General features: G+C 36.4%; 1 non-coding gene across 1 annotated transcript; it reads right to left on the bottom strand.

Moving 5' to 3' along the window:
- Nucleotides 1-24,372: 24,372 nt before the first annotated feature.
- TRNAC-GCA lies at nt 24,373-24,445 on the bottom strand. Its single transcript has one exon. It is a non-coding gene; the product is annotated as a tRNA-Cys (tRNA).
- Between the last annotated feature and the right edge of the window lie 245 nt (nt 24,446-24,690).

The raw sequence follows: 24,690 nt of genomic DNA, 5'->3' as shown, positions 1-24,690 counted from the left end.
AGCTGTGATCTTGTATTGCTTTGGATTCAATGTTTCATTATTCATCCATCTTTTAAAACTGGGTTAATTTTTAGGAAGGATTTACCAGGCAAGAATACTGGAGTGGGTTGCCATTTCCTTCTCCAGGGGATCTTCCTGACCCAGGGATTGAACCCAGATATCCTGCACTGCAGGCAGACTCTTTACCATTTGAGACACCAGGGAAGCCCAATACTTAGGTAGGAAAGGGAGCATTACTCACTACCCTCTTCAGAATTCAGCAATGATTTGGCCAAATATCTTATATTCAGTTACACTGTAGATTTTCACAAGCTCAAGAATAATGGTTCGAGCTAGAATGCATACCTAGTATTCACTATTCTCTAACACACTTATCTGGTTCAGGTTCAGTTTTTCCAAATATAGGTGACTTAATATATCCTTCCAAGACCTTTGTTTAGCCTAATAAAATATCACATAAAAATTCATCATTCATTCAGCAGACAAGATAAACCCAGTAGATAACCCTGATGGTCAAACAAAAGGAAGCATCACAGGCTACTAAAGTTAGATTATAGATGCATGGAAAAAAAAAATCCATGCACACATTCCAACAACCATATTGATAATAATGTAAAAGATCTATAGCACTATAAAATAAAACTATATCTTAAATGGTAAGTTGGTACATTAGTAAAAAAATATAAACTCCTAGCTTTTTTGGTTAGAGTTTATCACATCTGCTATCAAATAATTATAGCAGTTTCAAAGATTTCAACCTATCCTTCATTTTGATCTATTAACTTGATACTTGCAAGAATCGCATTCCAACTTTGTGCACAGGTGACACTGCTACCAATTAAAAGAGGAAAATCCACAGCAGAGTAATTAAGAGCAATCAAAAGTATATATATATATATATATATATATAGATAGATAGATAGATAAATACATCCGTGAAATAACACACAAAAGTGAGGTCAAGTAGCATACAAAGCCTTTAGGAAAATTATGAACATACTTATATTTCCAACTGTCACAAATTATTGAGAAACAATTTTTAAAAGGGAACATTTTGTTCCATCACATAAACTGTGAATGAAATGCAAACTGAGTGTTGTCATGGAATATTTTATGAGTACGCAGTATTTTACATCATTTTAAAAATAAATAACATACAGAAGACTTCTCATAAATGTACTGAATCAGTTCAGTTCAGTTCAGTCGCTCAGTAGTGTCCGACTCTTTGCGACCCCATGAATCCCAGCACGCCAGGCCTCCCTGTCCATCACCAACTCCCGGAGTTCACTAAAACTCACATCCATCGAGTCAGTGATGCCATCCAGCCATCTCATCCTCTGTCGTGCCCTTCTCCTGCCCCCAATCCCTCCCAGCATCAGAGTCTTTTCCAATGAGTCAACTCTTTGCAAGAGCCCCCATTTTTTTTCTTTAAAAAAAATGGATTATAGTTGATTTATTATATTGTGTTAGTTCAGGTGTATGAAAAAGTGATTCAGTCATACATATATATACATACATACACATGTATATGTTTTATATATATGTTTTACATATATATATATATATATATAGAGAGAGAGAGAGAGTAGTGTGTATCTGTAATCCCATACTCTTAATTTAGTCTCCCTCCTACCTTTTCCTCTTTGGTAACCATAAGGATGTTCTCTGTATCTATGAGTGTTTCTGTTTTTGTATTTACCTTCATTTGCATTGTTTTTTAGATTCCATATATGTGATATTGTATATATAATATTTGTCTTTGACTTACTTTAGTAAGATATTCTCTAGGTCCACACATATTGCTACAAATGGCAATATTTCATACCTTCTTATGGTTGCAGATCACCATCTTTGCTTGTACACTGTAGTGCTTCAGCTAACCTAGACATCTATATGGAATAGCATAGCCAGTGACATTTTTTGGAATCTGATCATCCCTGGTATATTTGATCCATACTTGACCACACAATAGCAAATATTATTCTCTCAAAATATTGACAGTAATATGCAGTGATTAAATGGCTATCTGCATGATTTCAGTTCAGTCACTCAGTTGTGTCTGACACTTTGCTACCCCGTGTACTGCAACACGCCAGGCTTCCCTGCCCATCACTGACTCCTGAAGCTTGCTCAAATTCATATCCATTGAGTTGGTAATGCCATCCAATCATCTTATCCTCTGTTGTCCCCTTTTGTTCCTGTCTTCAATCTTTCCCAGCATCAGGGTCCTTTCCAATGAGTCAGTTCTTTGCATCAAGTGGCCAAATGTTGGAGCTTCATCTTCAGCATCAGTCCTTCCAATGAATATTTAAGACAGATTTCCTTATCATTGACTGGTTGGATCTCCTTGCAGTCCAAGGGACTCTCGAGAGTCTTCTCCAACACCACAGTTCAAAAGCATCAGTTCTTTGGTGCTCAGCTTTATTTATGGCCCAGCTCTCATATCCATATATGACTACTGGAAAAACCATAGCTTTGACTATATGGACCTTTGTTGACAAAATAATGTCTCTGCTTTTGAATGCTCTATCTAGGTTTGTCATAGCTTTTCTTCCAAGGAGCAAATGCTTTTTAATTTCATGGCTGCAGTCACCATAAACAGTGATTATGGAGCCCAAGAAAATAAAGTCTCTCACTGTTTCCATTGTTTCCCCATCTATTTGCCATGAAGAGATGGGGATAAAGTCTCTCACTGTTTCCATTGTTTCCCCATCTATTTGCCATGAAGAGATGGGGACTGGATGACATTTTCTTAGTTTTTGAATGTTGGATTTTATTTTATTTTTTTGTTTGTAAAATAGCATTTATGTTTATTTATTTATTTTTTAAATTTTATTTTTACTTTATTTTACTTTACAATACTGTATTGGTTTTGCCATACATTGACATGAATCCACCACGGGTGTATACAAACTCCCAGTCCTGAATCCCCCTCCCACCTCCCACCCCATATCATCTCTCTGGATCATCCCCATGCACCAGCCCCAAGCATCCTGTATCCTGTATCGAATATAGACTGGCACTTCATTTCTTACATGATAGTATACTTGTTTCAAAGCCATTCTCCCAAATCATCCCACCCTCTCCCTCTCCCTCAGAGTCCAAAAGTCCGTTCTATACATTTGTGTCTCTTTTGCTGTCTTGCATAAAGGGTCATCATTACCATCTTTCTAAATTCCGTATATATGTGTCAGTATACTGTATTGGTGTTTTTCTTTCTGGCTTACTTCACTCTGTATAATCGGCTCCAGTTTCATCCATCTCATTAGAACTGATTCAAATGTATTCTTTTTGATGGCTGAGTAATACTCCATTGTGTATATGTACCACAGCTTTCTAATCCATTCATCAGCTGATGGACATCTAGGTTGTTTCCATGTCCTGGCTATTATAAACAGTGCTGCAATGAACATTGGGGTACCTGTGTCTCTTTCAATTCTGGTTTCCTTGGTGTGTAATCCCAGCAGTGGGATTGCTGGGTCATAAGGCAGCTCTATTTGCAATTTTTTAAGGAATCTCCACACTGTTTTCCATACTGGCTGTACTAGTTTGCATTCCCACCAACAGTGTAAGAGGGTTCCCTTTTCTCCACATCCTCTCCAGCATTTATTGCTTGTAGACTTTTGGATCACAGCCATTCTGACTGGTGTGAAATGGTAACTCATTGTGGTCTTGATTTGCATTTCTCTGATAATGAGTGATGTTGAGCATCTTTTCATGTATTTGTTAGCCAACCGTATGTCTTCTTTGGAGAAATGCCTATTTAGTTCTTTGGCCCATTTTTTGATTGGGTCGTTTATTTTTCTGGAGTTGAGCTGCATAAGTTGCTTGTATATTTTTGAGATTAGTTGTTTGTCAGCTGCTTCATTTGCTATTGTTTTCTCCCATTCAGAAGGCTGTTTTTTCACCTTCCTTATAGTTTCCTTGTTGTGCAGAAGCTTTGAATTTTAATTAGATCCCATTTGTTTATTTTTGCTTTTATTTCCAGTATTCTGGGAGGTGGATCATAGAGGATCCTGCTGTGATTTATTCTCCTCTTTCACTTTCAACAAGAGACTGTTTAGTTCTTCATTTTCTGCCACAGGTGTGGTGTCATCTGCATATCTGAGGTTATTGATATTTCTCCTGACAATATTGGTCACAGGTTGTGCTTCATCCAGTGTGGCATTTCCCATTATGTACTCTGCATTAAATAAGCAGAGTGACGATATATAGCCTTGATATACTCCTTTCCCAATTTGGAACTAGTCCATTGTTCCATGTCTGGATCCAACTGTTGCTTCTTGACCTGCATACAGATTTCTCAGCAGGCAGGTCAGGTGGTCTGGTATTTCCCATCGCTTTCAGCATTGTCTACAGTTCATTGTGATCCACACAGTCAAAGACTTTGGTGTAGTCAATAAAGCAGAAGTAGGTGTTTATCGGGAATACTCTTGTTTTTTTTGATGATCCAGTGATGTTGGATATTAATCTCTGATTCCTCTGCATTTCCTACATCCAGCTTGAACATCTGGAAGTTGTCAGTTCACATACTGTTGAAGACTTAGCTTGGAGGATTTTCAGAATCACTGTGCTATCATGTGAGATGAGTGCAATTGTATGATAGTCTGAACATTCTTTGGCCTTGCCTTTCTTTGGGATTAGAATGAAAACTGAGCTTTTCCAGTCCTGTGGCCACTGCTGAGTTTTCCAAATTTTCTGGCATATTGAATGCAACATTTTTACAGCATCATCTTTTAGGATCTGAAATAGCTCAACTGGAATTCCATCACCTCCACTAGCTTTATTCATAGTAATGTTTCCTAAGGCCGACTTGACTTCACACTCCAATATCTCTGAGTGATCACACCATCCTGGTTTCTGGGTCATGAAGATCTTTTTTGTACAGTTCTTCTGTATATTCTTGATACTTCTTCTTAATATCTTCTGCTTCTGTTAGGTCCTTACCATTTCTGTCCTTTATTGAGCCCATCTTTGCATGAAATGTTCCCTTAGTATCTCAAATTTTCCTGAAGAGATTGTTAGTCTTTCTCATTGTATTGTTTTCCTCTATTTTTTTTTGCACTGGTCACAGAGGAAGGCTTTCTTATCTCTCCTGGCCATTTTTTTGGAACTCTGCATTCAGATGGAGATATCCTTCCTTTCCTCCTTTGCCTTTTGCTTCTTTTCTTTTCTCAGCTATTTGTAAGGCCTCATCAAACAACCATTTTGCCTTTTTGCATTTCTTTTTATTGGTAATGACCTTGATCACTGCCTCCTGTACAAAGTCATGAACTTCTGTCCATAAGTTTTTGGGCACTCTAATAAATCTAATCCCTTGAATCTGTTTGTCACTTTCACTGTATAATTGTATGGGATATCATTTAGGTCATACTTGAATGGTCAAACGTTTCTTGACCTACTTTCTTCAATTTAAGTCTGGATTTTGCAGTAAGGAATTTATGGTCTGAGATGTAATCAGCTTCCAGTCTTGTTTTCAATAACTGTATAGAGCTACTCCATCTTTGGCTGTAGAGAATATAATCAATTTGATTTCAGTATTGACCATCTGGTGATGTCCATGTGTAGAGTCTTCTCTTATGTTGTTGGAAGAGGGTGTTTGCTATGACCAGTGCATTCTCTTGTCAAATCTCTGTTAGTCTTTGTCCTGCTTCATTGTGTACTCCAAGACCAAATGTGCCTGGTACTCTAGGTATCTCTTGACTTTTTACTTTTGCCTTGCAGCCCCCTATGATGAAAAGGCCTTCTTTTTGGAGTGTTAGTTCTGGAAGGTCTTGTAGGTCTTCATAGAGCCATTCAACTTCAGCTTCTTCAGCATAGTGGTTGGGGCATAGACTTGGATTACCTTGAAATTGAATGGTTTGCCTTGTAAACGAACAGAAATCATTCTGTTGTTTTTGAGACTGCACCCAAGAGATGCCTTTCAGACTCTTTTGTTGACTATGAAGGCTACTCCATTTCTTCTAAGGGATTCTTGCCCACAATAGTACATATAATGATCATCTCAATTAAATTTGCCCATTGCAGTTCATTTTAGTTCACTGGTTCCTAAGATATCAATGTTCACTCTTGCCATTTCATGTTTAGCCACTTCCAATTTACCTATATCCATGTACCCACATTCCAAAAGGTCTTGTGCATATATTCTTGTATTCAGTTCCCCTGACCCTGCAGCAGGCCACTGTCTACCCTCGCCTCTGCTGGAGACTCCTGGACACTTACAGGCAAGTCTGGGTCAGTCTTGTGGGATCACTGCTCCTTTCTCCTGGGTCCTGGTATACACACGGTCTTGTTTGTGACCTCCAAGAGTTTGTTTCCCCAGTCCTAAGTAAGTTCTGTAATCAAACCCCACTAGCCTCCAAATCAAATTCTCCGGGGGTTCTCAGTCCCTTTGGCAGATCCCCAGGTTTGGAAATCTGTTGTGAGTACCAGAACTTTCTTAACAGTGTGAGAATTCATTTGTTATCATTGTTCTGCAGCTTGTGGGTAGTCATCTTGGTGGTTCTACGGTGGGGTTAATGGGACCTCCTCCAAGAGGGCTTATGCCACATGCTGGGTGACCCAGTTCTGCTGCAACAAGAGCCCCTGCCCCTGTGTCAGGCCACTGCAGACCCATGCCTCCACGGGTGACACTCAAACACTCAAAGTCAGATCTGGTTCAGACTCTGTGTGGTCTCTGGCTCTTGTTGTGCACAAGGGTTGCTTGAGCCCTCTTAGCATGTCTGGTGTATAGGGGATTTGATTCTCAATGCAATTTCCCCCTCCTATCATCTTTCTGGGGCTTCTCCTTTACCCTTCGACATGGGGCATCTTTTTCTGGTGGGATCCAACACTCTCCTTGGAAGGTTGTTCGGTGGGGACCTGCAGTTTTGGAGTTCTTGCAGGATAAATGAGCACACATCCTTCTACTCCGCCATCTTGCATCTGTATGGTTTAGTGATAATTAATAACATATCTACAGAAAGTCAATCCTGGCAGAAATGCAAAGATTTGGGCAATCAGACTGGGGTCTTGTCTGCACACAAGATGTGAAAAACAAAAGGGATAAAAGAGCCACTGAACTCCAACTTGTGTGATAGTTTGGATCACAGTGTTTTTATGGTGGGGATCATATATCTTCACTAAGTGTGGACAGAGAGTAGCTTGGAGGGGGGAAAATGAATTATTGAAGACAGCCTAATCAGTGTCACTAAAAATAATTTACATTGCTCTTTTTGTCATATTTTCTATAGGATAATTTATCTTGTTCAGTCAGTGACATTTTGACCCACCCTGGCTCTCAGTCTCAGCAAAAGCACTTGGTTTTGCCATTGGCAGTTGATTCCAGCCTCTAATTTCTATCACTCCCAGATAATCTTCAGTTTCATCACATCCCATCAGACATAACTAGCAAAAATTGGTCAGGAACCATAGACAGGGTTCAAGCCTACCTCTATCCTTGAATCTTCTAAGCTCACAATCTTCTTATGAACTCTTTTATTTCTTTGTTCTATTTTCTTAACTTTTGTGGCACCATGACAAGAGTAGCAAATACTTCTTGGATTCTTCAATTTGGGTTCCATTTATTTCTGCTTTATTGACTATGCCAAAGCCTTTGACTGTGTGGATCACAATAAACTGTGGAAATTCTGAAAGAAATGGGAATACTAGACCACCTGACCTGCCTCTTGAGAAACCTGTGTGCAGGTTAGGAAGCAACAGTTAGAACTGAACATGGAACAAGACTGGTCCCAAATAGGAAAAGGAGTACGTCAAGGCTGTATATTGTCACCTTGCTTATTTAAGTTATATGCAGAGTACATCATGAGAAACGCTGGGCTGGAAGAAGCACAAGCTGGAATCAAGATTGCAGGGAGAAATATCAATAACCTCAGATATGCAGATGACACCACCCTTATGGCAGAAAGTGAAGAGGAACTAAAAAGCCTCTTGATGAAAGTGAAAGAGGAGAGTGAAAAAGTTGGCTTAAAGCTCAACATTCAGAAGACAAAGATCATGGCATCTTGTCCCAACACTTCATGGCAAATAGATGGGGAAACAGTAGAAATAGTGTCAGACTTTATCTTTTGGGGCTCCAAAATCACTGCAGATGGTGACTGCAGCCATGAAATTAAAAGACACTTACTCCTTGGAAGGAAAGTTATGACCAGCCTAGATAGCATATTGAAAAGCAGAGACATTACTTTGCCAACAAAGGTCCGTCTAGTCAAGGCTATGCTTTTTCCAGTGGTCATGTATGGATGTGAAAGTTGGACTGTGAAGAAAGCTGAGTGCCGAAGAATTGATGCTTTTGAACTGTGGTGTTGGAGAAGACTCTTGAGAGTCCCTTGGACTGCAAGGAGATCCAACCAGTCCTTGCTAAAGGAGATCAGCACTGGGTGTTCTTTGGATGGACTGATGCTAAAGCTGAATCTCCAATACTTTGGCCACCTCGTGCAAAGAGTTGACTCATTGGAAAAGACTCTGATACTGGGAGAGATTGGAATCAGGAGGAGAAGGGGATGGCAGAAGATGAGATGGCTGGATAGCATCACCGATTCAGTTGACATGAGTTTGTGTGAACTCTGGGAGTTGGTGATGGACAGGGAGGCCTAGCGTGCTGCAATTCATGGTGTAGCAAAGAGTCGGACACGACTGAGCGACTGAAGTGAACTGAGTGTTAAAATTTTGATAGTACAACCCTTCAACACCTATATAACTAACATTTATGTAGACTCTTTATTTTGGAGAGACAGTTTATTATGGATACATGTATAGATTTTGGTTAACATACAATCTTCACACTTTCAGAAGGACATCAGTATACCCTTTAAGAATTTTTTTCCATTTAAGTTTCTGGTTTAAACTATTTTAAATCTATGAGTATATTTTTCAACAGCTAAGATTTATTCAAATTTCTTGTCATTTCACTGCAACTTTCTTGAGCACATGTATTTTATCCATGCCAAAATTCATTATTTTATATTTGATATTAAGAAATTAAAATATCCAATGATCACACACCCATTTTAATTTCCTCCAAAAATATAGCTTACCCTACTAAAATTTCCAAGGACTGAGTCAGTGTTAAAATAATGTTAATTTGTCTACATGATTTTACTTTAAGGGATCATATTTTTTAACATTTTGATCAAACATATGGAGTAATTTTAATTCACATGACTAAGTGATTGTTACAAGTTCTATAAATGGGAATAAAAGAAGCTTATTTGAAATGCCAGTCATACCAGCTAGTTATTTTTAAACATCTGATTAAAAAAGAAGACATAAAATAAAGTGCCATTAGACAATATTACACTTTTCTTTGATATTAGAATTCTGAGACAGCCTAAACATACATAGGTTGGCAGCTTTTTGTTTGTTTTTAAATCGAATTAACAGGGTAAGTTTTTCTATGTCATGCTTGAAAGTTATGTACAAAATCATGTCAGCTTTCATTTTCATCTGGGGTCCATGAGTTAGAAGAAATGGCACTTGAATTATTCATGGCAAAGAGCTAAACTTAAAACCAAAATATGGTATCTTTCTTGGTATTAAAGATAACCAAGAAGTGTTTATTGACATTTCTAAAAATCCTTTTAAATTTGTTAAAAACTCTTCTTCAAAAATTATTTTTATATAAAATTCTATCATCTCAGATATTAAAAAAAATAAATTTGACTTTGAAATTTATTTATTTATTTATTTTTGACTTTGAAATTTAAACAGCATCTATAGCAAATGAAAATAAAATATTAAAGCTTGATTAATTTAAACATATAAAAATAAGCAACATTTTATCAATTCTTGCAATGATCCCTGGGCTTCCCAGGTCACTCAGTGATCAAGAATCTGCCAGCCGTTGCAGGAGATGCAGGGGAGGATGCAGCTTAGAATCCCTGGGTAGGGGAAGATCCACTGGAGGAGGAAATGGCAACCCACTTCAGTATTCTTGCCTGAGAAACCCCATGGACAAAGGAGCCTGATGGGCTACAGTCTATGGTGTCACAAAGAATCAGACAGGACTGAACGACTGAGCATGGAAGCACAATGAGCCCTACATGCTGTCAGCTCTGAATAACTTCCTAAAAATCTCCAAAACCTTTCTTATTTGCGTTTTAGAATAAAAATTTCAATAAACACAGTACTCTGAATATAATTGTGCATCGCCAGCTTAAACATGTAATGTAAAAATAGAAAGTGTTTTTCCTTAGCAATTCATGTGTAAGTTAGACATTTAGAGATGTAATTTTCATGAAATAACCTTAACACATAATTTATACTAAATAATTAGTTATTTGTCATATAGCTGAACCTATGTACATATAGATATAGATATAGACAGAGATATAGATATAAAAATGTGTCTTTCTCCTGGTAACTGACATGTAAGCAATTCCCGGAGACACTCACTGAGGGACTAAATTAAAAGATTCATATTTACCCATCCACTAAATACATATGCATACATCCTACTATGTAGGAGTCTCTCTGTTAGCTACTGGAATTTCAAATAAACTGTCTGACCTGCCATTGTTACCAGAGGGAAAAAGGACACAAATACCTTAATGCAAACATGCTGCTGCTGCTAAGTTGCTTCAGTTGTGTCCAACTCCTAGAGACCCCATGGACTGCAGCCTACCAGGCTTCTCCATTCATGGGATTTTCCAGGCAAGAGTACTGGAGTGGTTTGCTGTTACCTTCTCCAATAGGGCCATGAGAGGGAAACTATTTTTAATATTTTAATTTTATTGGAGTAGGGTTGTTTTACAATGTTGTTTTAGTTTCACATGTACAGCAAAGTGATTCAGTTATATGTATACATATATTCATGCTTTTTTAGATTTTCTTCTCATGCAGATTATGCAGAATACTGGGTAGAGTTCCCTGTGCTATATAGTAAGTCCTTGTCAGTTATCTGTCTTGTTGAATGTAGTAGCAGGCGTGTATTCATCCCAAGCTGCTGATTTATCCTCCCCCTTCCATGTTTCCCTTTTGATAACCATGGGTTTGTTTTTGATGTCTGTAAGTCTGCTTCTATTTTACAAATAAGTTCATTTGTAACTTTTTTTTCAAAATGAGATTCTACATATATATGATATTTCATATATTTGTTTTTGTCTGTCTGAGTTACTTCACTTAGTATGATAATCTCTAAGTGCATACATGTTGCTGAAAATGGCATTATTTCCTTCTTTTTATGGCTGAGAAATACTCCATTGTATATATGTATAACATTTTTATGATGAAAGGAACATCATAGAAGGCAACAGTTATCTATAATATGTTTGTTTGTTTGTTTTGATGTCGCTATATCAGAACTAGGCAAACATTTTCTGTCAAGGGACAAATAGTAAATATTTTAAGCTCTTTAGGCCTTACAGTCTCTGTCACAATTATCCACCCCTGCTTTTTAGCAGAAAGTCAGAGGCAACAGGTAACCAAGTGAGCATGGCTGTGTTCTAAGAAACTTTATTTATGGATGCTTAGTAAATTTTACATGTCACAAAATATTCTTCTTCTTTTTATTTGTTTCAATCATTTGAAATGTAAAACCTATCTTGTTCAGCTGTAAGGGGGAAATATAGCAAACATCCCTTAATATGTACTCCATTCAGAATTAACATGTATATATTTTCCATTTTTGCTTCATTTATGTTATTTAGTTTATTTTAAAAAGTTAAGTAATATTTAAGATTTCTTTATCTTCTTCATCAATTCAAAATTTCCTTTAAGAAGTAAGTACTTTCATGGATTTTTTATGTACTGCTTCAAAATATATTTTATATATTACATTGCATCACTATGTATTCCATGGAATGTATCAATTTTATTAATTGCTATTGTCATTAATATGTTTTCAATAAATTACAATTGATGTATTATTCTCCAAGTGATTTTTACATTCATCAGTATATTATGAAGACTTATTCATGATGATGTATAGGTGTTTGTTCAGATATAAATAATGATATATAGTTCATTCAACAACAATTTCATTTTTTCCATTCTATGAATGATGGCTGTACCCTGTTCTTGAATTATGCAAATAATACTGCAGGAGAAATTCTTAAGCATTTAACTTGGTGTACATATACAAGACCATTTATAGGCCATGTATGTAGAAATGAAGCTGTTAGACTTTAGAGAAGTATATATTCCATATTACTTGATTATTTTTCTCTCCAATGGTGTTACAATTTATATGTTCCTTCCATTATGGAAAAGTCTCTTGGTTTACCATTATTTTAAGCAGTTATAACTGAAATAATTTATTTCTTTAGTCTGATTCCTATAAAATCATATCCAATTGTTGTATTTGAATGCAAATTTTAATATTTTCATCAGTTAAGGTTGGTCAGTTCAGTCACTTAGTCGTGTTGAACTCTTTGTGACCTCATGTACTACAGCACACCAGGCCTCCTTGTCCTCCACCAATTCCCAGAGTTTGCCCAAACTCATGTCTATTGAGTCACTGATGACATCCAACCATATCATCCCTTGTTGTCCCCTTCTCCTCCTGCCTTCAATCTTTCCCAGTATCAGGGTCTTTTCAAATGAGTCAGTTATTTGCATATGGTGGCCAAAATAATGGAGTTTCAGCTTCAACATCACTCCTTCCAATGAATATTCAGGACTGATTTCCTTTAGGATGGACTGGTTGGATCTCCTTGCAGTCCAAGGGACTCTCAAGAGACTTCTCCAACATCACAGTTCAAAAGCATCAATTCTTCGGCAATCAGCTTTCTTTACAGTCCAAATCTCACATTCATACATGACCACTGGAAAAGCCATAGTCTTGACTAAATGGACATTTGTTGGCAAACTAATATCTCTGCTTTTTAATATGCTCTTTAAGTTGGTCATAACTTTTCTTCCAAAGAGTAAGCATCTTTTAATTTCAATGCTGCAGTCCCCATCTACAGTGATTTTGGAGCCAAAAAAATAAAGTTTGCCACTGTTTCCACTGTGTCCCCTTCTATTTGCCATGAAGTGATGGGACTGGATGCCATGATCTTAGTTTTCTGAATGTTGAGTTTTAAGCCAACTTTTTCACTCTCCTCTTTCACTTTCATCAACAGGCTCTTTAGTTCTGCTTCACTTTCTGCCATAAGTGTGGTGTCATCTGCATATCTGAGGTTATTGAGATTCCTTCTGACAATCTTGATTCCAGCTTGTGCTTCATCCATCCCAGCATTTCTCATCATGTATTCTGTATATAAATTAAATAAGCAATAAATAAATAAATAAATAAATAAATAAATAAGCAGGGTGACACTATACAGCCTTGATGTACTCTTTTTTCCTATTTGGACAAGTCTGTTGTTCTATGTGCAGTTCTAACTGTTGCTTCCTGACCTGCATATAGATTTCTCAAGAGGCAGGTCAGGTGACCTGCTATTCCCATCTCTTTCAGAATTTTCTACTGTTTACGGTGATCCACACAGTCAAAGGCTTTGGCATAGTCAATAAAGCAGAAATAGATATTTTTCTGGAACTCTCTTGCTTTTTTGATGATACAGCAGATGTTGGCAATTTGATCTCTGGTTCCTCTGTCTTTTCTAAATCCAGCTTGAACATCTGAAATTCATGTTTCACATATTGTCGAAGCCTGGCTTGAAAAATTTTGAGGATTATTTTACTAGAATGTGAGAGGTGTGCAATTGCATGGTAGTTTGAACATTCTTTGGCATTGCTTTTCTTTGAGACTAGAAGGAAAACTGAGCTTTTCCAGTCCTGTGGCCACTGTTGAATTTTCCAAAATTGCTGGCATATTGAGTGCAGCACTTTTCCAGCAACATCTTTTAGGATTTGAAATAGCTGAACTGGAATTCTATCACCTCCACTCACTTTGTAGTTATGATTCCTAAGGCCTAGTTGACTTCACATGCCAGGATGTCTGGCTTTAGGTGAGAGATCACACTATTGTGATTGTCTGGGTCTTGAAGATCTCTTTTTGTAAAGTTCTTCCGTGTATTCTTGCCACCTCTTAGTATCTTCCGCATCTGTTAGGTTCATACCATTTCTGTCCTTTTTTGAGTCCATCTTTTGCATGAAATGTTCCCTTGATATCTCTAAGTTTCTTGAAGATATCTCTAGTCTTTACCATTCTATTGTTTTCCTCTATTTCTTTGCACTGATCACAGAAGAAAGAGGGCTTTCTTACCTCTCTTTGCTATTCCCTTGTCTCTATCCCACATATATTCTTATTCCACATTTTATAATCAACTCATCTGAGTCATTTAAAATAATTTAGAAAGATGTGGATTGACATTTATTGAATTTTTAGTGATTATATAAAATTGGCATTTTTATACTTTTGGAACTATTTAAGTGGAAAACATATTTCTCCCCTTCCACTTGTATTTGTTATACATACATGAGTGACATTTACAAATCCATTTGTGTATAGCTTTGTCTTCTTGTCATTTTCCTCCAGATTATATATCATTTTGTCTGAAATCTTAATTACTACTGAATAGTAAGCTCTTATTTAATGTTTATATTGCATTCATACAGCTTTTGAACTCTTTGTAAAGAATTCTAGAATTTTTTTATTTAATAACTTTTATATAACAAGACATGATGTACAGAAATCATTTTTGTACATTAATGTACAAAATTAACATTCCATTAACATTTTTGTATTACCATTTTACACAGGCAGTCTTCACTCATCTTATATTTTGGATTTCATTGATTAATACTTCAGTGCTAAGTATAATTTTTGTGGTTGTATTAATAATTGGCATCGTTTCCATTACTTTTTTGAATTTATTTGGTGTGCTTATACTTGAATTGTACAATATTTATGCGTGACTAGATTAATTGTTCCCAAATACCATTTTATTTGCTATAATAGAATGAGCACCCATGTCATGCGACCCACTGTCACATGACTAGCCCATGCATATTTACATATTGTACGACTGGGTCTCTCAAAGGGCTTGGTGAGCCCAGAACTACCACCTGAGGTCAACTAACTAGAAACAGACTGTATATTTTTCCATTCATAAGGGCTTTATTTAAATATCTACCTGGATTATCACAGCTGCTTGTACTTTACATCCTAAAGACACTTTGAGCCCAACATTTAAGAATCTTCTGGACTTGACTTCTGGTCTCAGAAACTGAGTTTTGTAGTCTGCCCCCAACACTAATCTTATTTTTTCTTTTCACAAGAATTCCCCTCACTGACTGACTGACTGACTGCTCAAACCATCCAGCAACAATCCTTACCATCAAGTCTAGGTAGAAGATTAATCTAGCACTTTAACCAGAGAAATCTGCCTGAAGTCAAGTAAGAACTAGTTTTTCTAAGTTGTTCAATGGGAAAACAAAAGGAGGGCTTGGCCAAGGGGACCTTAACATTTCCCTCCCCTAAGTAATCTTTATGCAAGCTTCTTCCAGACTCTAGGTCCTCATTTCCCTTTACTTAGAACATTTACTTTAGAAAACTTGTAATTGCAGATATATTTATGGCCCTTCGATGTGTGAATATGTTTTAAAGTTTCTTGCCAGTTTCACACTGCAGGATTATTTTCCCAAGGGCATGGGGGCCATCTCTTTGAAATGTAACCATGAAGAAAGATTGAGCTTCCCCATTTCCCAGACTCTGTGGAAAGGTGGGAGTCTAACTTCTCTGGGTGCTTTGCTCAGAGTTTTAAACCTATTTTCTAGTATGACAGTTTATTTTTCCTTTGGGCAAATCTAATCAGAAAACAAGCTTCCCAGGTGACACTAGTGGTAAAGAACCTGCCTGCCAATGCAAGAGACATAAGCGATGGACCTTCTTTCCCTGGATTGGGATGATCCCCTGGGAGGGCATGACAATCCACTCCAGTATTATTGCCTGGAGATTCCCACAGACAGAGGAGCCTGGTGGGCTACAGTCCACAGGGTTGCAAAAAGTAGGACACAACTGAAGCGCCTTAACACACACACACAATCAGGAAACACGTGGCCCATGATCTCTTTTTCACCTGGCATTTAAAAATCCTTTCCCTGCCCTTTGTTTTCACAAGGCTGAACTCAGATGGAGTGTACTGGAGATCTCCTTTTGCAATAGCTTTGAATAAAGCTTTCCTTGTTTCCTTGCTAGACTACAGGAGAGTTGTGAATGCAGGGAGTCCAAATAAATCTTGTCCAAAAGATATCAGTCCTACAGTAAAGATCAGATTGATTATTAAGGTCTGAGAATATTTGCTAAGCCTGAGAAGTTTGGACTGCCATAGACAGCAAGAGTCTTTTAGAGTAAAAAGAAACCATTAGAGCTTTTCAGACTGAAATGACTGATATGATATATTAATATTATATTCTCTAAGATACTCAAATACAAGATAATTATTAGACCTTCCAATCACCTCTATATTTTTCCTCTGAGTTCATGATGGTGTAGGAATCTGGGGTAGCTTCACTGGAAGGTAAAAATAAATCTCACTGTTAAAGCCCCAAATCTTACAGGATAGAAGAGCCAGTGATAATACAAAATATATATTGTCCTCAATATATTGAAACTAACTGAAGGTGTACCACAGTATTGACTCAAACTCCTAATTAGAACAAAGATCTCACTGCGGCTCTCAGACAGATGAAAGGGAGTTATCTCTCTGTTAGAAAATAATATATACACAACATATCCATATGTCTTTTAAAAATAAAATCCAGTAGAAGATTTAAGAAAGATAAAAGACATAAAGAAGTATAATGTGCTCTGACATTAAGAAGAAAAAGACATAACAACACTGTTTTTTTTTTTTCCTGATATTATTGTGTTCAATAATATTCATAAAAAATAAGTACAAAACACCTATATATCACTCATTTAAAAATTTCTTGGGAATTCCTTAGTAGCTCAGTTGATAAAAGAGTCTGCCTGTAGTGCAGGAGACCCCGGTTCAATCCCTGGGTCAGGAAGATCCTCTGGAGAAGGAAATAGAAACCCTCTCCAGTATTCTAGCCTGGAAAATCCCATGGACAGAGAAGCCTGGTGAGCTGAAGTCCATGGGGTCACAAGAGTCGGACATGACTTAGTGACTAAACCACCATAAAAATTTCTTAATGCTATATATCTCAGGCATTCACATGTTTTATAGCATCTTACATTCCACATTTAATGTCTGTAACTTTTAAGGAGTTTTTTGTATGATTCCTAAGCAAAATGGAAATAAAATAAATATCTTTGTTAGTATTAATTTGCTTTACAGATTTCCAGTTAAAGTGCTTATTGATAGCTTCATGATTATCATAAATATATATTTATTCTATTTAATTACCATGGATGGAACAGAAGCATTTGTCCATTCATTAATCATTCACACAATTACGAGATAAAGTAAAAAGAATAAATACCAAAAAAATATTTTGTGAATTCAGAAAATGTGTTAAAACATTGTTTAACACATTTGTTTAGCACAATGTTTGTTTCTACTAGTGTGTTTTACAAGTAATCTTAGATTCACTATGAATTTGAGGATAGTGGTCTCATTTAGATTATTTTATCACTACAAAGATTTGGTAATTGAGAGTGTGTATTCCCGATGTTAAGAACCAGAATAGGATGCGTACAGAGTACGTTAATTGTGCATTTTATCTTACAGAACTCCAAACAGTTATCATTTCAAGAAAAATTAAAATCAAATAGAAAAGAGAGAGTGGAAGAGTCATTCAAGCACATGCTAATTAAAGGACTTATCAGCGGATTCCATCATGTTAATAAGCATACTGAAAATATACTGCGTTTGGTTTATACACCCACTTATGAAGACATGTAGTTCACACCAGTACTGCAGAAAGGTAGTATCATAAACAGAGCTGAAATGCAATTGATCATTTTTAATTTACTTGTTCATTATTCTTATGATTAGATTTCTTTCAAGTTCAATTAACAAAGATTACTTTTCTTCTCTACATTTTTGGAAAATCGCCTCATCATTTTATTAAATAGATAATGCTCTCTTCAATACAAGTAGATAATGCTCTCTTCAATACAAATTAAAATTAAATGATTTGAAAACTGATATATGTTGTAGATGATTTATTTAATGAAAGAAACGGTAAATTTTTCCTCTTCATTGTCCCCATAACAAGATTTTCATGTTCTTAAAATTAATTATATTAAAGTATAAACAACTTGTGAACATTAGAAATGTCCTACTTGTTTATCAACTGTTTTCATCATCAAATTTGTCAGAATAAATTTCAATGCATAAATTAATATAAAGCATCTTTTTAGTGGACCCAAGTGACTGACAAGTTTAACGTCTGAACTGACTAGATGAGGTGAAGGTGAGGTGAAGTCGCTCAGTCGTGTCCGACTCTTTGTGACCCCATGGACTGTAGCCTACCAGGCTCCTCCATCCATGGGATTCTCCAAGCAAGAATACTGGAGTGGGTTGCCATTTTCTTCTCCAGGGGATCTTCCCGACCCAGGGATCCAACCCAGTTCTCCCGCATTGGAGGCAGATGCTTTAACCTCTGAGCCACCAGGGAAGTCCAATGCATATCATAATTATATTCTGATGAAATATTGGATTGAATTGTATCTGCTTGCTTCATCAGCCCACATCACTGAGCAGTAAGCCCAAATTCAAAGAACTGAAAAATCATGCTACTTCTATAAATATTTCATCACTATGTGAAACATATTTCATCTCATGTGAAACATGAGATTTCTTTCTTTCTTTTTCTTTCTCTCTCTCTTTCTTTCTTTTTTAGCTGCACCCCTTGGTTTGTAGGCTATTAGTTTCCTGAACTGAACCTGGACTCAGTCAAATAAAAGCACAAAGTCCCAATCACTGGAACACCAGGGAACTTCCTCAATTTGGAATTTCAAAATAGATTTTTTTTTTCTCATTTTGTACCTTTGAATGAAAGAAACATAAATCCAACCTCTTTTTCAAACATAACTTTATCTCTACCTCAAGAATCAGACAAGTGCCACTAAAAAATAGACTTTATATCAACATGAATCCACCACAGGTATGGCAACCAATTCAATATTGTAAAGTAATTAACCTCTAATTAAAATAAATAAATTTATATTAAAAAAAGAAAAAAATAGAATTTACTTAATCTGATAAAAATGTCCATACTTACTCCTTGGCTTATAAAATCATGGTATTCTTGACAAAGTTTCTGCTTTTTCCAGAACTCATTAAATTACACCTAGCTTCCTAAATAATTTCTACTACACATCATGCAACATCTTTGTTTTATGAGAGCATTATAGAATGTAACATTTCTACTCTTGAACTTGAATTGGTACATTTCATATCTATTAATATTCCACTGGCTGAAATTTGGCCACATGGCCATGCCTAACTCTCAAACACATTTTTTCATTGTGATCACAAGTAGAGGGAAACACAAAATCCTGTTATAGCTACCAACTTCTACCAGAAATCTGCATAAATTAGAAAATAAGATCACAAATTAATTAAATCCATGTTTTTTATATAAAAAAGAATAAACCAAAATAAATAAAAATTATCTAAATGAAAGCAGAAATCAGTGGAATATCAACTTAAGAAGAATGAGGTTCTCAACAGCGTCCATAATCTTAAAACTTGTAAATGATTAGGTAAAAACACAAAACTCTGGCAATATTAATCAGAAGAAAAGATGGATAAGTAAATTATCTTAGATGTAATAATTATTTGCAGTAAAAATATGTTAAACTTTAAATTATAATTTCTATAAAATAGTTACCTTTATTCAAAGAATTAATAATTATTATAAATCAATTTATTAGCAAAAGTTGCCAACAAAATATGAGAAGTTCACAAATGAATCATAATAAATCCTTAAGCTGTAGAAATGACTAAAACTAATACACATTTTACTAAAAAAACAGATGAAAATACTTTAAAATGAATACAAATTTAATTTAGGAGTATAGAAGATTCAAATGTTTTAAATATAAATTGAGAGTACTAACATGGTTGAAAAATCACCACACCTTTCTTTTCAAACTGTTCACAATTTAGTAGCTGAGACCATTTTTCACTAGAGGTTTTCCTTTCCCTTTTCTAAGTACAGTTGTTGGAATCAGTTTTTCTCTATGGTAGTTAATATTTTAAGTGCTTCCAGTAATGAGAGAGATTTGGATTATTTTGGTTTTAGATATCCATATTGCTGACCTGGCCAATGCAGCTCTCAGCTCCATTTCTTAAAATACAGACTGCATAAATATTGCCTCTGTAAAACTTCAGAATTCAAATTCCTGATTGTTTTTCAATATAATATTTAATATTTCCCTAGATATATTTATGAGAAACTTGTCTTTTTTAATTCAAAATAGGACCAGGGAAGGCATAATTGGGTTTCATCATTTGTCAAAAATTTCCATTCACAGACAATATTAAAGGAGTAAGAAAAAAATCTTACCTTCGTTTCCTAGCACTGTCACTGTTGAACCCTTACCAGAGTTTGGTACTTCAGCTCTGTGACTCTTTACTGTTGAATAATTTCTTGTCTTCAATAAGAGAGCTGAAAACCAAATGACCAATATCTGCTTGCTTAGCATCCTCCTCCATTTATTAAACTTTGAGGCTAGTTTATGCATATGCCTCAGCAAAGTTTCTTAAAACTGAGAAATATTAAGAAGAAACTGACTGTGTTTCGTTGGATCTCAAACTGTGGCAGTCTGAGACCCTGCAGGAAATAGAATTCTCCCAAGGACCATTTGGAGAGATATGAAAGAAGGGTAAGGAATATAGTGATGGATGCTGAAGCACTCATGAAATAATAATGATAGGAAGTCAGAATCACTACAGATCTGAAGAAAAAAGAAGAGGGGATAAAATTACACAGGCCCGACAAATTCTGGAAACTCAAAAGAAAGGTTTCCTAAGGGTAGAACAGCAGTAAAATTCTTACACCCCAACAGAGGCAGGGTCAGGATCAAACTCAAGTCTCCCACATTGTGAGCAGATTCTTTACCAGCTGAGCCATGAGGGAAACCCAAGAATACTGGAGTGGGTAGCCTATCCCTTCTCCAGCAGATCTGCCAGACCCAGGAATCAAGCTGGGGTTGCCTGCACTGCAGGTGGACTCTTTACAGGTACTTACACTTGTCCAGGTATTTATACTTGTTTTTGTTTTCCCCTGGAAAATGATGACCCCTTCTGATCATGCAGCTCTCAGCTCAATTATCATTTCTTCATAGATGCCTAGGCTAAAAAAAAAAAAAAAAAAAACAACTTATATTTCATGATCCCTCATTTATTTACTCCATATTAAAACAAGTATTGAAATATTTTTTATCACTGAATTAGTTGATTTTTGCTCTTGCTACTGTTGTTTCATTTAGAATAAAATTTTAATGAGGTAATTTTTTTTTAACATGCATGAAGTTCTTCTCTCATTGAACTTGTATAGGAGAAGAAAACAGAAGATACACAGACAAATAGCATGTTTCATACATGATGATTATCAAGAACAAAGATGGGGCTGTTGCTGAGTTGAAATGGGACTAATGGTTTTCATATACAGGCAAGTTGAGCTAGGTGATATTAGGTGAAATAAAGGAAAGAAGTATGGTCAATAGGTACACACAGGTGGAAATGAATAGACAAGGATGTAGGAGTTTCTTGATTTCTTTGAAGGGAAACATTTTAAAGTAATAGAAAAGAGATTAATATATTTGAGGAGGCCAACAAATAAGGAGAATGTTTACAAAAACGAATGGAGAATTAACAAGGAAAAAACAATTAGAGCATTCTAGGTCATTATAAGAATGTTGGTTTTTACATTCTGTTAGATTTTAAGCCATTCACAAATCTTAATCTTAACTGATCCTGATATTTTTACAGCTGTTTGTCTCTGGGCTAGGAATGATTTAAAGAGTGGCAAGTGTTGACTAGGAAGAACATTTAGGAAGCTATTGCAATAATTCTGGTGATAAAAATCTGTCACAAATTCCAGCTGAGCTATTTCAAATCCTAAAAGATGATGCTGTTAAAGTGCTGCACTCAATATGCCAGCAAATTTGGAAACTCTACAGTGGCCACAAAACTGGAAAAGATCAGCTTTCATTCCAATCCCAAAGAAAGGCAATGTCAAAGAGTGTTCCAACTATTGCACAGTTGCACTAATTTCAGACACTAGCAAAGTAATGCTTAAAATTCTCCAAGTTAGACTTCAACAGTATGTGAACTGAGAACTTCAGATGTTCAAGCTGGATTTAGAAAAGGCAGAGGAGCCAGAGATCAAATTGCCAACGTCAGATGGATTATAGAAAAAAGCAAGAGAATTCCAGAAAAACACCTACTTTTGCTTTAAAGTCTTTGACTGTGTGAAGTGAGAGTGAAAGTTGCTCAATTGTGTCTGACTCTTTGCAACCCCATGGACTATCCAGTCCATAGAATTCTCCAGGCCAGAATACTGGAGTGGGTAGCCTTTCCCTTCTCCAGGGGATCTTTGCAACCCAGGGATCAAACCCAGGTCTCCCACATTGCAGGTGGATTGTTTACCAACTGAGCCACAAGAGAAGCTCTTGTGTGTGGATCACACATACAAATTTGACTGTATAGATCACAACAAACTGTGGAAAATTCTTAAAGAGATGGGAATATCAGATCACCCTACCTTCCTCTGGGGAAATCTGTATGCAGGTCAAGAAGAAATAGTCAGAACCGGAATGGAACAATGAACTGGTTCCAAATTGGGAAAGGAGGACATTAAGGCTGTACATTGTCAACTTGCTTATTTAACTCATATGCAGAGAATGATATGCAAAATGCCAGACTGGATGGAGCATAAGCTGCAATAGAGCTTGCACGGAGATATATTAATAACCTTAGATATGCAAATGATACCAGCCATATGGCAGAAAAGGAAGGGGTACTAAAAAACCTCTTGATGAAAATGAAAAAGCTGGCTTAAAACTCAACATTGAAAAAACTAAAATCATGGCATCTGGTCCCATCACTTCATGGCAAATAGATGGGGAAACAATGGAAACAGTGACAAATTTTATTTTCTTGGGCTCCAAAATCACTGCAGATGGAGACTGCAGCCATGAAATTAAAAGACACTTGTACCTTGGAAGAAAAGCCATTATAAACATAGATGGCATATTAAAAACCAGAGACATGATTTTGCCGGCAAAGGTCTACATAGTGAAAGCTATGGTTTTTCCAGTAGTCATGTATGGATGTGACAGTTGGACCATAAAAAAAGTGGAACACTGAAGAACTGATGCTTTTGAACTATGCTGTTGGAGAAGACTCTTGAGGGTCCCTTGGACAGCAAGGAGATCAAACCAGTCAATCTTAAAGGAAATCAGTCCTGAATATTCATTAGAAGGACTGACGTTGAAGCTGAAGCTCCAATAATTTGGCCAACTGATGTGAGGAACTGACTCATAAGAAAAAACCTTGATGCTGCAAAAGATTGAAGGCAGGAGAAGGGGATGGCAGAGGATAAGATGGTTGAATGGTACCACTGACTGGATGTATATGAGTTTGAGCACACTCTGGGAGTTGGTGATAGACAGGGAAGATGGTGTCTTGCAGTCCATGTGGTTGCAAGGAGCTGGACACAACTGAGTGACTAAAATGAACTGAGGAGCAGTGTAGTAACAGTGAAGGTGGCTAGGAGTGCTGACATCCTGAATAAAAGCTACTGCACAGTTTCCTAAAAGATTACAAGTGAATGAGACAAACAGAACAGTAAAAATTAAATTATTCCTTTTTTTCCCCCCTCTAGAAATTGGAGAACCACAGAAAAATGGAAATCTACTCCATTTCTCCAAACAGAGAAATTGCAGAACTACAGAAAAATGTAGAACCATTCCATTCATTAAAGTGGGGTAGACAGCCAAGGAGCTTGCTTGCGCATGGAAGGAAGACCAAAGGTTTGGTTTTTCAAGGGTATTTAGATATTCTAATTCAGTAGTAGTGTAAGTGGTCTTGAATTTAGGGTTTATTTCTTGAGTTTATGCAGTAAGTATAAAAGTAGACTTCAAACTGGATTCATTAGCATGGACATGAAATTTAATGTAATAAAACTGCATGAGATCATTAAGGAGTATGTGAACCCTTTTGCACCACTCAAAGAATTAGACATTACACAGATGATAAAGATTCTTGCATATTAGAATTTGGAATAGTGAAGTTTTTAGGAATAAAATCTAGGGTATGATCATGTGAATGAGTGGATGACATGAATTAAACATGAGATGAAGACAATATTACAAGAAAACATAGCAAGGAACTGAGAAAACAGGTCTTCAGAATCACTGTCGCTATGGATATTAAGTGAAGTGAAGTCTCTCAGTCGTGTCCCACTCTGAAATGCCATGAACTGTAGCCTACGAGGTTCCTCCATACATGAAATTTTCCAAGCAAGAGTACTGGAGTGGGTTTCCATTTCCTTCTCCATGGGATCTTCCCAACCCAGGGATCGAACCTGGGTCTCCTGCATTGCAAGCAGACGCTTTTACCATCTGAGCCACCAAGGAAGCCCTTTTAAGGATCAGTGAGAGATAATTCTGTAATCTATACTTAAGAGTAATGAAAAGATAATATTGCAAAACAAGATTATCTTCTTTCTAATGTGGCTTATCTTATCTTCTTTCTAATGTTTCTAACGTTCAATAGCCCATATTTGTGCCTTGGGTCTTGTTATCAGGGAGATCATTGGTCAGTATGCCTTGTCTCCTTCATTGATGAACATTTGCATGTAATTTTATGCTTTTAGACTTCC

This window comes from Oryx dammah, unplaced genomic scaffold (assembly GCF_014754425.2).
Source record: "Oryx dammah isolate SB20612 unplaced genomic scaffold, SCBI_Odam_1.1 HiC_scaffold_20, whole genome shotgun sequence".
Classification (NCBI taxonomy): domain Eukaryota; kingdom Metazoa; phylum Chordata; class Mammalia; order Artiodactyla; family Bovidae; genus Oryx; species Oryx dammah.
The sequence above is the reverse complement of the archived record's forward strand: the minus strand, read 5'-3'. Positions and strand labels throughout refer to the sequence as shown.